The sequence below is a fragment of the Phyllostomus discolor genome, chromosome 10 (assembly GCF_004126475.2).
Source record: "Phyllostomus discolor isolate MPI-MPIP mPhyDis1 chromosome 10, mPhyDis1.pri.v3, whole genome shotgun sequence".
Lineage (NCBI taxonomy): Eukaryota > Metazoa > Chordata > Mammalia > Chiroptera > Phyllostomidae > Phyllostomus > Phyllostomus discolor.
The window spans coordinates 90,659,384-90,673,381 of NC_040912.2; the positions used below are offsets into that span (position 1 = coordinate 90,659,384).

At 52.2% G+C, this 13,998-nt stretch overlaps 2 protein-coding genes and 1 long non-coding RNA gene across 3 annotated transcripts in view; all 3 read left to right on the plus strand.

Annotated features, from left to right (window-relative positions):
* Positions 1–204, plus strand: part of LOC118497223 (zinc finger and SCAN domain-containing protein 2-like) — a 21,752-nt gene extending 21,548 nt beyond the window's left edge. The window contains exon 3 of the mRNA XM_036011040.1: positions 14–204. The gene's annotated coding sequence lies outside the window, so the exon portion shown is untranslated. The remainder of the gene's footprint in view (positions 1–13) is intronic.
* LOC114507421 (GTPase IMAP family member 8) overlaps positions 1–13,998 on the plus strand; it is a 772,814-nt gene that overhangs the window by 1,471 nt on the left and 757,345 nt on the right.
* LOC118497225 lies at positions 199–1,769 on the plus strand. Its single transcript, XR_004899757.1, has 3 exons — positions 199–213; positions 336–467; positions 1,737–1,769. It is a non-coding gene; the product is annotated as an uncharacterized LOC118497225 (long non-coding RNA).

Below are 13,998 nucleotides of genomic sequence, written 5' to 3' on the forward strand. Positions count from 1 at the left end.
GTGAGCCCTGGAGGTGGCGCTGGGCTGCGGTCCCCCCTCTGGATGGGATCCCGGAAGATGGGGAGGGCTGGCTGGGGGTCTTGGAGGAGTGGGCCGCCCTGCTCCGTGGCCTTCTTTTGCCCCTCCCTGCGGACGCTGGGGCTGGCTGCACAGGGCTGCTCCGGGCCCCTGTGCTGGCTTTCCTCCTCAGGACACCCCGCCTGGGAAGAGCAGGTGAGACCCGGGCCAAAGCCACTGTCAGGCTTGCAGGGAGGGGGGCAGGTGGGGGTGTGGGTGGGCTCACTGGTCTGTGGTAGGTCTCTGTGACCAGCTTCTTACTACACCTTCCTTAACAGAGCTGTCGGGGCAGAAAGCGGCATGGAGATGGCCACTCTCCACAGCGCCCGGGCCCAGGTCTCCCAGCCCCAGCACTTACCATCTGGCGCCGGCGGGAAGTCATTTCACGCCCTGTCTCAGTGTGCTCATCTGTGAGTGGGGGCTAAGCCTGGGGGGTGCGGTGAGGGCTGTCAAGAGAGGGGGACGTGGCTGGTCCAGAGCCCGTTTCGAACTCTGCTGTGTGCCAGGCCCCGCGTGGGGCTGGGCTGGGCTCTCTGGAAGGGGCACAGACACAGGCCTTGTCCCCGGAGGTGCCGCACCTGGTGCTCACCCAGGGGGACAAGGGCCATCACAGGGGACAGACTATAAAGTGCAGGGGTGGGGGTGGGTGTAGTCACTGGTGTCACCCAAGGCCATTTGTTAGTTTGAACTAGGTCCTGGGGATGGAGAGAGGGGCCCCAGGGAGAGTAGGGGTGCTATCCCACCCGCCCCTGATAGCAGAGGGCCACATCTGCCCTGCAAAGGGCTCTGTGGCCAGGGCTCGGAGACACTAACAAGGGCGCAGTGACCTCAGACGACCAGTTCAAGAACTGGAGGCCTTGGGAGGCCGGGCCGCAGGGGACGGGCAGGAGCCTCGAGGGTCAGAGCCCCTGAGGACCTCCGCCGGGAGGTGTGGCCAAGGGCGTGCGGTGAGAACGGGCGCAGCCAGGCCTTCCCTGGGGCCTCTGAGCCCGCCGTGGCGCTCCGAGGTGCAGGCCTCTCCAGCTATTTGGAGGGATGAGGAAACTGAGGCTGAGCCACGCTTGCCCCCAAGGCACTTAGCGGGACCTCGGTGCAAGCCTGGCCCTTCTTTGGCTTCTGGACCCCAAGACCCTCGTCTGTACCTCACCGCCCTTAGAGAGGCTTTTCACTGGTGGGGGAAACAGAGCTGTGGCATGCGGGGGGTGGGACCAGGACTGTGTGGGGAGCCCGGGCAGGGCGTCCCTAGGTGGGGTGGCCTCCCCGAAGGGGACGTGGTGCCCACGGTGGTGGGTTGGGGAGGAAGGACGCTGGGGCTGGGAGAGGACCTGCGCTCGTGCTCAGTGCTGCAGGCCCAGCCCCGCCCTCTGGCCTCCCTCAGGGCTTTGCCTCTGGGATCCATCGCCCTCTGCCTGGCACCCCTAGGTGGCCGTGGCAACATGGTCCACTACTTAGTGGCCAGAGATTGAGAGATTATACTGGGAATGGGGACATCTGGGGCCAGTCACCAAAATGTCCTGAAGCCAAGACACCTCATGTGTTGGATGGATGAGTGACCCTGGTGCCCGAGGACAGGTACAGGTGGCCCCACCTGACTGCCCTCTCCTGGCCCCAGAGGGGGTGGCCAGGCAGGGCTGGGTCATGGCCCCGGACCTGACCCTGCCTCTGTCCTCCGTGAACAGATGCGGAGCGGGCAGGACCTCCCCGGGCAGTGTGCAAGGCACATCTGGGCACAGACACCAGGAGTGGGGACCCCGGGGGGCCTGCATCCCGGCATGAGGACACACACCCCCTAAGAAGACCTACCTCGGGAGGTGCCCCCGCGGTGACAGCAAGGGGACTGGTGGAGCCCAGCACTGGGGACAGGTTCTGTTCCCCGGCGCGGAAGACCACCTGAGCCTGCCAGAGGTCGCGTCCAGGGACGAGCTTGTCCCGGCCGCCTGGCTGTCTGGCCACGGACCTCGACTCTCGTGTGGCGGCAGTTACCACGCCTGTGTGGAGAGCTGGCTTCTCCACCCCCCCGCCTGGCCTCCAGAGCTGGGAGGTGGCCGGCCGGACAGCACGCGGCGCGCTGCTAGCAGACCTGGCTCTCGAGGCACAGCTTTCCCGGTGTGAACCCACGAGCAGGCTCCACTGGCCTTTCAGCAGAGGTTCCTCGCACCCCTGGGGGCGTGGAGCCCTTCGACGAGCTGACAGAGGCTGTGGACCTGCTCCCCTGGAAACGCTCCTACTCACGGAGATGGAAGAACCTACCAGCAGCACCAGGAGCACCCCCGCCCGGGCCCCAACCCGCCACCCTGTCCGTACCTGACCCAGAGGGACCACCATACAGCAGCATTCCTCCCTCCCCCGCTGGTCTTCCTTCCCTTGTTTGGGAATAAACAACTCTGAGGAGGGGACCCTCTTAGCGACTCTCTTCTTCCAGATCTAAAGGAACAGGGCCTCAGGGGTCTGGAGCCTCATCGATCCCCAGACGTTGCTGGAGGCACCTGGCCTGGCCTTGCTCTTCCACGTTTTGGGGTCACTGGCTGTGTGGCACAGGCTGCGGGCTGCTGGCGCAAGCCCCGGGCTCCTGGCTCACCGTGAAGGTGGAGAGAGAAGCTGGACCTTGTGTGGACGCTGGGTGAAGCAGCAGTTTGGGCCGAGTCAGCCCCAGGGAGAAGGAGTCCTACATCCGGCGGCCATGCCCAGGCGTTCAGCCTCAGCCAAGCACAGTGTGGGGTAGGCTGGGGAGGGAGACGCTGTGTTGCTCCTGGTGCCAGCCAGCTCCAGGCAGGGAGAGAAGGCGGCAGAGGGGCTTCTGTGGGTCCCAGTGTCCACCAGCACGGGCCAGACTCCTTGGTCTTCATGCCCGAGCAGTTGGCCTGGAGCTAGCTCCCTGGCCTCCCTCGTATGAACTGCCCATCAGAAAAGGTGTGACTCACCAGCGCTGGGTGGGTTTTTGGCGACAACCAGACTTCACGAAGCTGGTTGCACTTAGGGAAGGAAACCCTTGTGGGTGGGGAGAGGCCTTTCGTCACAGCATTGAGATAAAAGCCTGGGGCTTTGCGTTGTGGGGGTCACATAGGCCTTGGGTTTAGGTGGGGGCTGGGGGTGGTCCCAGGGCTGGGCTGCGTGTGGTCAGGGTTGTCGGGAGGCCTGTCTGCCATGTGCCTTGTCCTAGGGTGACAACCCGCTCTGGGGAGATCAGAGAGAGAGAGAGAGAGAGCGGGCATTCCTGGCTCCTGGAGCTCTCCTTGCTCCAGCGTGGAGGGAACCTCACAGACTCACCCCCGCTGATTGTCAGTTTGTTCATCCCTCCCCTCCCCCAGCTTGTACCTGTGCGGCCCCCCTTCCTGCGTCTGGCTCCCTTGGGATCGCTCTGAAATGTGTGGCTCCCGCCCACCGCCCACCGCCCACCGCACCCTCTTCTCCAGCAGCCCAGCTCCGCACCGCGCCCCCCCCCCACCCGCCCCGCACCCAGCCCACATCCCCTTCCTGCTCTGCAGTGTCTGTGTTAACTCACCAGCGCCCCCTTGGGGACTGCATGCAGCCTTACACTCCAGCTTCCTGTATGTGTGTGTGTGCGCGCGTTGAGTGAGGGTGTCTTAAATCTCCAACAACACTGTGAGCTTCCTGAGGGCAAGGACACGTCATTTCTTCTTGAACCCCAGCAGAGACTAGCACAGGGCTGGGCTCAAACACTCGGCACGTGCTTACTTGCTGACTGGCTCGTGGGCCAAGTGCTGGAGGCCGTAGGGGGCGTGCCGTGGGAGGTGCGGGAGGGGAGGGGGCATGTTAGTTCACAGTGGGGCGTTTCATTGGCTGTGGGCTTCCCCTCCCTGGGGCAATCATGGCCATAGGAGGCCGAAGGTCCCATCCATAGCTGGGGCAGTGGGACAGGAGGGACCGCCCCCCAAGGCTGCGCAAGACTGTGCCTCAATAGTCATTCAGGCTGGACATTCCCGTTGGTCACTGACACCCAATGCGATGACCGAGTGGAATAATGTTCTGCTGACATCAATTGGTGTGAGGAGTGTCATTTGGGGCTCAGCTGGAGCAGGGTGGGGGCCTCCAGCTACCTCCATCATTGCTTGAGGGGTCTCGTTCAAGGTCACATGGGCTGTAGGAAGCATAGCTCCAAAGGGCCTGCAACGGGTAAGCTCAGCGCCCCCCACCTCCACCCCACCCCCCGGCCTAATGACTGCGGTGTGGAGTAGGGTAATGGATACGGGGTGGGGTCCCCTGGAAGTAGTCCCAGCCGCTTGCTCCGCCCACAGTGAGGCCGAGGTGCTCCCCATGGGCACCTGAGAGGTGCTCCGCGGAGGGGTTCGGGCTAGAGGGCTGTCTGCACCAGGGGGCGTGGCCATAGCTGTCCCGACTTTAATCTCCCCCACCTGTGACACAGAAAAAAGCCCCGCTCTTCCTACCCCACGGAGTTGTGAGAGTCACGCGTGAGCACGAGCTGTGTGTACTGCAAAGCGCAGCAGCGTCACCAGCGTCCTATGCCTGAGGTGCCCCTGGCGCTGAGCTGACCACTCGCTTCGCCTCCCACGAGGCTCCTGTGGCAGAGAGCGCTGGACCGCGCAGTTGTGTCGGGCCCGCCGCCAGGGAGCTGGGGCCTGGGCGAGGGACTCCCTCCTGTTGATGGCGCGGGGCCGGGCCTGGTCCTGGCGGAGGCTCATTGCAGAACCTTCCTACTGTGCCTGGCTCTTTGGCTCAGACTTTCGGCTGCCTTGATTGTGTCCATCTGCCAAGGAGGGTCGTACCTTGAGGACCTGGTGTTGTGGGGGGCGAATCAGGCAGGACCCTGGCTCCACTCAAACCGGCCACCCAAGAAGGGGAACTGGGGGCTCGAGAAGGGCAGTGACTTGATGGTGACACCCAGGACGTAGCCCTTCTTCGGCTCAGCTCTTCCCCCCGGCGGCTGCCTCCCAGCTCTCAAGGCAGGAAGAAGTGGGCAGCAGCTCAGCCCCTGCCTGCCCGGCCTCGGTCCCGCCCCTCGCCGTCTGAGCCAATGGCAGGGCCCGCTCCAGATGGTCTGAACTGGTCCATGCGCTTGACCAGACCCCGGTGGCTGCGCCAGGCCAGGGGGGCTGCAGCGCTGTGAATGGCCAGGCCTGGGTACGTGCCACTGCCATGGGGTCAGCTCCTCCTGGAGCCCGTGGGTCCAGAGTGGGGAAGGGACCGTTCACCGGGGGCAAAGCTGAGGCTGCAGGAGGTGAGAGGAAGCCGGGAGGTCGACCGACAGCCCTGTTCCTGACTGACCAGCAGCGCCGCCCTCGCGGGACTTGTTACTGACGCCCAGTGCAGCCCCACTCCCGACCCCAGGGCAGCCACTGCGTTTCAACAAGAGCCCCAGGCGGCCCGCGGGGGCCGGCGCTCTGCCCAACGGCCCTGGTCCACCTCCCTTTCCGACCCTGCTGACCAAAGCGGGGAGAAGCAAACCTGGCAGGCCTGGGGTTGGGGTGTGTGTAGAGACAAGGTGGTGCCTCCACCCGTCCAGGGTCCCGGCCACGGTCACCCCTCCCACCCTGGGGACTGGAGCACAAATCATCAGCCTGGCTTGACTGGAATTTACTCTCACCACTGAGCAGAGAGCAGGAGAGAGAGACCCAGAAAAGGGCCCGTCTTGGGTGAAAATGCAGGCCGCTCCCCCAGAGCGGTTCCCCTACCCCCGATTCCCTCTCCACCCTCCCGTGACCCCCATGAAGCACCACCAAGCTTACTTTTCTCACTGTAATAGTGCCGAGTGGGAGGGTGCCTGCCGTGGAGGCTGCTGGTGCCCTTTCAAGGCTGAGTGTCGGCTGCTACTGGTTCGTCCTGCCCAGCCTGAGGGGCTGCCCCAGCTCACCCCACCCCCGTACAGGGGGCAGCTCAGAGCTCCTCAGGGACCAGATGACCCACCTGGCTCCTTTCCTCCCCGGCTGGTGCCCCTCTTCTGCAGAGAGCACCTCCCGAAGACATTCTTGGTCCCCGGAAACAGCATCCTTGTCTCAAGCTCTGCTTCTAGGAACCCTGACCTCAGGCAGTGTGTCTGAGGATTATGCCCTCAAAGCATCTTTTAAAAAGTATGTTATTTATTTTTAGAGAGAAGGGAAGGGAGGGAGAAAGAGAGGGAGAGAAACATCAATGTGTGGTTACTTCTTGTGCACCTCCTACTGGGGACCTGGCAACCCAGGCATGTGCCCTGACTGGGAATCGAACTGGTGACCCTTTGCTTTGTAGGCCAGTGCTCAATCCACTGAGCTACACTAGTCTTGCTAAGCATCTTGCACATACAAGATATCATGCCTAGAATCTTCTCTTTGGTGGTTCTGGGTGGTGCTGGTTACCCAAAGGCTTTCAGGTAAGTAGACTAATGGATTGGAGGTGGGTGTCACCTCTGGGTGGTGACAAGCAGAGACCAGGTGGGCCAGCGATGGGCTGTGTCCCAGGCCCGGGGAGATGCGCGTCAGCTCCGGTGTGCAGCTGGACACCCTGGGCAGCATCCCCTCCTTGGCTCCCACCTGGCCCTGTGACCAGCCCTGCTCCTTCCAACAGCTGGGACTGCCTCTGCTCTGTAGCAGAGGCCCTGGGAGCTGGGGCTGGATTTTTTCTTTTTTTAAAGATTGTATTTATTTACTTTTAGAGAGGGGAGAAGGGAGGGAGAAAGAGAGGGAGAGAAACACCTGTGTGTAGTTGCCTCTCGAGCGCCCCCTACTGGGTGCTGGCCCACAACCCAGGCATGTGCTCTGGGAACTGAACTGGCAATCCTTTGGTTTGCAGGCCAGTGCTCAATCCACTGAGCCACACCAGCCAGGAGTGTGTGCTTCTCTCTTTTCCCGGCCACGTGGAGTCCCCGAGGCAGATATTGGTGTGACTCGTCGCTGTCCCTTTATGGCGTCCCTTGGACAGAGTCCATTTTCCCAACATAGTTGATGTTGCTAGTGAGTCTTGGCAATCATACACTATATTAATGTATCAGTCCTGACTGGGTAGCTCAGATGACTAGAATGTCGTCCCCATACGCCAAGGTTGCAGGTTCAATCTCTGGTCAGGGCACGTACAAGAATCAACCAGTGAATGAATGAATACGTGGAGCAACAAATCAATGTGTGTGTCTCTCCCACTTCCTCTCTCTCTCTAAAAAAAGAATCAATCAATAAAACATTTTTAAAATTAAATGTATCAAAGTGACATGTTGTGTATCTTAAATTTATACCATGTCATATGTCAAATTCATTCTATTAAAAAAGACCAAAAATAGGATGCATACTGAGAGACGTCAGACTTTTTGTAATACATGCCAATGGGACAGTGGCACCCTCTGGTGCACATTGGGTCTGAGAGGACCCCTTTGCTCTGTTACTTCCCACTGGACTTAGTTTCCAGTCTCCTCTCCCAAGGAGGCTACAAAGCAAAGGTTCTCATTTTCCAAGACGGTGACATGCTCTTGCTTTGGTCTGGTGGTTCCTTATTGCCTTATTGTTCTTGGTACTTTTTTTGTTTTTGATCTTCACCTGAGGACATAACTTCATTGCTTTTAGAGTGAGAGGAAGGGAGAGAGAGAAGCATCGATTGGTTGCCGCCTTCCTCCTCCTCTTCTTCTTCTTCTTCTTTTAAAAACAGAATGATTATATTTCAAGACACAACTTGCTTACAGCCAAAAAATCAAACAGCACAGTAAAATAACAAAAACATGATATTTCATTTGCAATGCATGAGATATGGTTAACATTGTAGTCATAAATGAGGTTTTAAGAAACTAGTTACAAAGACACTGATTGGTTGCCTTCTGGAGGTACCCAGACCAAGGAATGTGGGCTGGGGACCGAGCCTGCAACCTAGGTATGTGCTCTGACTAGGAATCGAACCCGCAATCCTTCAGTTACAGGGTGACACTTCAACCAACTGAGCCACACTGGCCAGGACAGTTTTTGGATACTTTTGCGAAGATTTAAACATATTTTTATTCTGTTTGACCTTCAGCTGTTTTCGGTGGGAGGGTTGGCATGAGTAACTTATGGGAAACAGGACTGAGTCACGACGTTTTGGGCCTCTCTGTCTGCCCCGTCGCCATATCTCAGACTCAGTGTCCCCAAGCTGAACACAGCAGCCTGTCACTGTCCTGTCTCCAAAGGCCGTGAGAAAGTGTTGTGACCCCAGACTATTCCACAGCCAATGAGCTGGGGTGACCACTGGCCTTCATGTGAATCAGAAAATGGCATCTCTTCTTTAGTTAACGGTTTTATCTTTATTTTTATTTATTTTAGAGAGAGCTGGAAGAAGGGGGCAGAGAGAGACAGACAGACAGACATTGATTGCTGTTCCACATATTTACACATTCATTGTTTTTCCCCCTCATCCTGCTCTTTCCTAGTCTGCTTGGGCCACCGTAACAAAGCACAACAGACCCAGTGGCTTAAACAACACAAAATTATTTTCTCACAGCTTTTTTCCCCGGCTGGCAGACAACTGCCTTCCGTGTCCTCACATAGGAGAGAGAGTGTAATTTCTGTCTTCTTTTTAAGATTTTATTTACTTATTTTTGGAGAGAGCAGAAGGGAGAAAGAAAGACAGGGAGAGAAACATCAATGCATGAGAGAAACATTGATGGTTTGCCTTTCAGCCTGCAACCCAGGCATGTGCCCTGACTGGGAATTGAACCGGCAACCTTTGGGTTTGCAGGCCTGTGCTCAATCCCTTGAGCCACACCAGTCAGGGGTCTGTCTTCTTCTTCTAAGGCCACTAATCCCATTATGAGGGCCCCATCCTCACGACCTCATTAGCTCCAATAGGCCCATCTGTAAATTCCATCACACTGCAGGTTAGAGATCCTACACTTGGATTTTAGAGGGGATGAGAATGAAGAGTGTATCTCTTTGGTCCTGCCGGGGGCAACAGATTTGACATGAATCTGAGTAAACTTTTTCTACATGTTTACCAAATTCATTGTTCTGTTTGCTATTTTTTGTACATAATATTTTTGAAAACTCTAACCTACAGCAGTGTTCTTTACTGTCTGTACTTGTTCTAATTGGAATATCATCAATAGTCCTGGTGTATTCACTGGTTGATTCTTTAAGTGCCCTGACTGGGGATCGAACCTGCAACCTTGGCATATTAGGACGACATTCTAACCAACTGAACTATCCAGCCAGGGCAAAAATTTTAAAAGAAACCTATCATTTGTTGGGTAAACTTGAAGATTCCAGCGGGCGGGGGCGGAGACCTCCTCGCCTTGTGGCACCCAAGACCAGCCGCATGAAAAAAGAGGGACTTCTGGCAAGATGGAGGAATAGGTGGACGCACCGTACCTCCTTGCACAACCAAGAATAGAACAACAATAATTTACAGATATAATATCAATCAGAACTGTCAGAGAATTTATCTGAATGGAAGTCGGACAGCCAAGAAGTTGAAGTAGACCCGTACATCCAGACTGGTAGGGGATGACGAGCCGGGAGGGTGCGGGGCTGGCGCGGGTCAGCGGCGCGTGGAGGTCGGGGGAAATTTGGCGCAAAATCGGCGCGACAGCCATCTGGGGTGCAAGAACGCAGCGGGGGTCCCTGAGTATGCAAGCAGCGGCTGGGGGAACCAGTGGGGCAGCGATTGTGGACCAGGGCAGAGCTCGCAGCCCAGGAGCCCAGGGAAGTGTCTGAGCCCAGGAGAACGGAACTGCTGCCATTGTTCCCTCCCGTCCCCATTCCCACCCCCGCCCCCACATATAACGTCACAATCTAGCGACTGGGGTGCCCAGCCCCGGTGAACACCTAAGGCTCTGCCCCCCACCGTAACAAGAGCGACCAGACCGGGAAAAAAAATAATAGGAGAGATAGGGAAAGACATAAGATATGTTTCCAGCAGAACAGATCAGTCCCCCAGGACTCATCCTTTTGAGCGACCAAGAAATAGCCAATTTATCAGGTGCACAGTTCAGAACACTGGTGATCAGAAAGCTCATGGAATTGGTTGACTTTGGGTGCAATTTAGATGAAAGGATGCAGGTTACCATAAAAGAGATGGAGGAAGATACGCGGAGGAGAGCCAATAGTGAAAGGAAGGAATCTGAGTCTCAAAACAATACAGTGGACCAGAAGGAAGATAGAATCAACCAAGCAGGAAAGCATGATGAAATAAGAATTCAAAAAATCGAAGAAAAGCTTAAGAGCATCCAGGACACCTTTAAACATTCCAGCATCCGAATTATAGGGGTACCAGAAGGGGAGGAGCAACAAGTGGAAAAGTTATTTGAACAAACAATAAAGGAGAACTTCCCCAAACTGGCAAAGGGAACAGTCTTCCAAGAAATCCAAGAAGCTCAGAGAGCCCCAAAGAAGTTGGACCCAAGAAGAAACACACCAAGGCACATCATAATTACATTAGCCAAGGTAAAAATGAAGGAGAGAATCCTAGAAGCAGCAAGAGATAAGGGGACAGTCACCTACAAAGGAGTTCCCATCAGACTGTCAGCTGATTTCTCCAAAGAGACCTTACAGGCAAGAAGGGGCTGGAAAGAAATATTCCAAGTCATGAAAGACAAGGACCTACATCCCAGATTGCTCTATCCAGCAAAGCTCTCATTTAGAATGGAAGGGAAGATAAAGTGCTTTTCAGATAAGGTCAAATTAAAGGAGTTCATCATTGACAAGAACTTGAGGAACAACAACAAAGGCAGCCCAGAGCAAGCAGAAGGAAGGAAATAACCAAGATCAGAGCAGAATTAAATGACATAGAGACTAAAAGCACAATTCTAAGGATCAATGAATCCAAGAGCTGGTTCTTTGAAAAGATAAACAAAATTGACAAGCCTTTAAGCAGACTCATCAAGAAAAAAAGAGAGAAGACCCAAATAAACACAATCAGAAATGAAAGAGGAGAGATTACAACAGATACTACAGAAATACAAAGGATTGTAAGAAATTACTACAAAGAGCTGTATGCCAAGAAATTTGAAAACCTAGGTGAAATGGACAACTTTCTAGAAAAATGTAATCTTCCAAAACTCAATGAAAAAGAAGCAGAAAGCCTGAACAGACCAATAACAACAAAAGAAATTGAAGCAGTAATCAAAAAAACTCCCAACACACAAAAGCCCGGGACCAGATGGTTTCACAGGAGAATTCTACAAAGCATTTAAGGAAGAGCTAACCCCTATCCTTCACAGACTATTCCAAAAAATCCAAAAAGATGGGAAACTTCCAAACTCTTTTTATGTGGCCAACATCATCCTAATTCCAAAACCAAATAAAGACACAACAAAGAAAGAAAACTTCAGGCCAATATCACTGATGAACATTGACGCTAAAATCCTCAACAAAATACTGGCAAATCACATCCAACAATACATTAAAAAGATCATACACCATGACCAAGTGGGACTCATTCCAGGGATGCAAGGATGGTTCAATATTCGCAAGTCAGTAAATGTAATACCTCACATAAACAAAAGCAAAGACAAAAACCACATGATCATATCAATTGATGCAGAAAAAGCATTTGATAAGGTACAGCACCCATTCATGATGAAAACACTCGCAAAGTGGGAATAGAGGGAGCATTCCTCAACATAATAAAGGCCATATATGAGAGACCTACAGCCAACATCATACTCAATGGCCAAAATTAAAATCTTTTCCACTAAGATCAGGAACAAGACAAGGCTGCCTACTTTCACCAATTCTATTCAATATAGTACTGGAAGCCTTAGCCACAGCAATCAGACAAGAAAAAGAAATAAAAGGCATCCAAATCGGAAAGGAGGAAACCAAACTGTCACTGTTTGCAGATGACATGATAGTATACATAGAAAATCCTATAGACTCTACCAAAAAACTGCTTGACCTAATACATGAATTTGGCAAAACAGCAGGATACAAAGTCAATATCCAGAAATCAAAGGCATTTCTGTACACCAACAATGAAACAGCAGAAACAGAGATCAAGGAAAAAATCCCATTCGAAATAGCAAAAAGAAAAATAAAATATCTAGGAATAAACCTAACCAAAGAGGTAAAAGACCTGTATTCAGAAAACTACACAAAACTGAAGAAAGAAATCAAGGAAGACACAAACAAATGGAAACATATACTGTGTTCATGGATTGGAAGAATTAATATCATCAAAATGTCCATACTACCCAAAGCAATTTACACATTCAATGCAATACCTATTCAAGTACCAATGGCTTATTTCACAGACATAGAACAAACACTTCAAAAATTTATATGGAATTATAAACGACCCCGAATAGCTGCTGCAATTTTGAGAAAGAAGAGTAAAGTAGGAGGGATCACAATACCCAACACTAAACTATACTACAAGGCCACTGTAATCAAAACAGCCTGGTACTGACATAAAAACAGGCTCATAGAGCAATGGAACAGAACAGAGAGCCCAGAAATAAACCCAAGTCTCTATGGTCAATTAATATTTGACAAAGGAGGCAGCAACATTAAATGGAATAAAAATAGCCTCTTCAACAAATGGTGTTGGGAGAACTGGACTGCCATGTGCAAAAAAATGAAACTTGAGCATCAACTTACACCATATACAAAAATAAATTCAAGGTGGATAAAAGACTTAAATATAAACCGTGACACCATTAAAGTCCTAGAGGAGAATGTAGGTAGGAAAATCTCAGATATTTCACACAGAAACTTTTTTACTGACGTGTCCCCTAGAGCAAGGGACATAAAGGAAAGAATAAACAAATGGGACCTCATCAAAATTAAAAGCTTCTGCACAACTAAAGAAACCAGTATCAAAATTAAAAGAGAACCAACTGTATGGGAAAACATATTTGCCAATGATACCTCAGACAAGGGTTTAATCTCCAAAATATAAAAAGAACTTACATGACTGCACTCTAAGAAGACAAGGAACCCAATTAAAAAGTGGACAAAGGACTTAAACAGGCACTTCTCCAAGGAGGACATACAGAAAATCCAAAGACACATGAAACGATGTTCAATATCGGTAGCCATCAGAGAGATGCAAATTAAAACCACAATGAGATACCACTTCACACCAGTCAGAATGGCCATCACAAACAAAGCAACAAACAACAAATGTTGGAGAGGTTGTGGAGAAAAGGGGTCCCTAGTGCACTGCTGGTGGGACTGCAGACTGGTACAACCACTATGGAAAACAGTATGGAACTTCCTCAGAAAACTAAAAATGGATCTGCCTTTTGACCCAGCAATTCCACTGCTGGGACTATATCCCAAGAACACTAAAACACCAATCCAAAAGAACCTGTGCAGCACAATTTACAATAGCTAGATGCTGGAAGCAACCAAGATGCCCATCAGTAAATGAGTGGATCAGAAACCTATGGTACATTTACACAATGGAATTCTATGCAGCAGAAAGAAAGAAGGAGCTCCTACCCTTTGCAACAGCGTGGGTGGAGCTGGAGAGCATGATGCTGAGTGAAACAAGCCAGTCAGTGAGAGACAAATACCATATGATGTCACCTTTAACAGGAACCTAAACAACAAAACAAGAAACAAGCAAAATATTACCAAAGACACTGAAATAGAGGCCAGGCTGACAGTGACCAGAGGGAGAGAAGAGGGAATTTCAGGGGACAGTGGGAAGGGTTCACCGGAACAAACTTAAAGGACACATGGTCATAAACTAAGGGGAGGGTGGTAATGGGGGGGAAGTGGGGAGGGTGGGAGGGGGGACTGGATTGAGAGTAAAAAGGAGAAAACTGTACTTGAGCAATGATTAAAATAAAATTAAAAAAAAAGAAGAAACCTATTATTTGTTAATAATAATTCTTGTAACAAAGAAGGACTCTGTTTGAATAAGACATTTAACTCTACCGGAAAACCGTCAAAATATACACATTTAGTTACAGGACATTTTACTGCCATCTGCCCAAACTGTGGTAAACACATGTTTTGTCTTTGAAGTAAAACAGGTAATAAATAACATTGCTTTTCTCAAGTGCCACTGTCTAGCTGTGACTAGCAC